This window comes from Vespula pensylvanica, chromosome 20, assembly GCF_014466175.1.
Source record: "Vespula pensylvanica isolate Volc-1 chromosome 20, ASM1446617v1, whole genome shotgun sequence".
Taxonomy (NCBI): Eukaryota; Metazoa; Arthropoda; class Insecta; order Hymenoptera; family Vespidae; genus Vespula; species Vespula pensylvanica.
In genome coordinates this window covers 1,046,057-1,047,123 of record NC_057704.1, presented here as the reverse complement: position 1 = coordinate 1,047,123, position 1,067 = coordinate 1,046,057, and positions in this window count along the sequence as shown.

Genomic DNA, 1,067 nt, shown 5'->3' with positions numbered 1-1,067 from the left:
ACAACAAAGTCGGTCCTTCGACCGACTATTGCTATTACCAGTTCAGTTGTGTTTCGGACTTCGACGAGGAGACGTAGAAATTCTCGCGGATGCCATTCGCGCGAGTATTAAAGAAAATTTACGCAAGTACAATGTTGTATCATTCATATTTTCGAAATTCTATACAATTTTTTTTGCATTAGATTTGGAGTATGGTCATTTTGTGGAGTTTGGCGATCTATCTCCACGAGTGGACATAGAAATTTTCGCAGGAGGTCATTCGTGCCAGTATTAACGAAGAATTAATTGAAATATGCAACAGTTTATTTGATTTTAGACGTACATTGCGAAGTGGGGATACTCGGCTTCGAGAGACGACAACAAAGTCGGTCCTTCGACCGACTATTGCTATTACCAGTTCAGTTGTATTTTGGACTTCGACGAGGAGACTTAGAAATTTTCGCGGATGCCATTCGCGCGAGTATTAAAGAAAATTTACGCAAGTACAATGTTGTATCATTCATATTTTCGAAATTCTATACAATTTTTTTTGCATTAGATTTGGACTATGGTCATTCTGTGGAGTTTGGCGATCTATCTCCACGAGTGGACTCAGAAATTTTCGCAGGAAGTCATTCGTGCCAGTATTAACGAAGAATTAATTGAAATATGCAACAGTTTATTTGATTTTAGACGTACATTGCGAAGTGGGGATACTCGGCTTTGAGAGACGACAACAAAGTCGGTCCTTCGACCGACTATTGCTATTACCAGTTCAGTTGTGTTTTGGACTTCGACGAGGAGACTTAGAAATTCTCGCGGATGCCATTCGCGCGAGTATTAAAGAAAATTTACGCAAGTACAATGTTGTATCATTCATATTTTCGAAATTCTATACAATTTTTTTTGCATTAGATTTGGAGTATGGTCATTTTGTGGAGTTCGGCGATCTATCTCCACGAGTGGACTCAGAAATTTTCACGGATGCCATTCGTGTAAGTATCAACGAAGAGTAAATTCAAATATATAACAACTTATTTGATTTTAGACTTAAATGCGATGTGGGGGTAATCTCCCACCCGTGACGA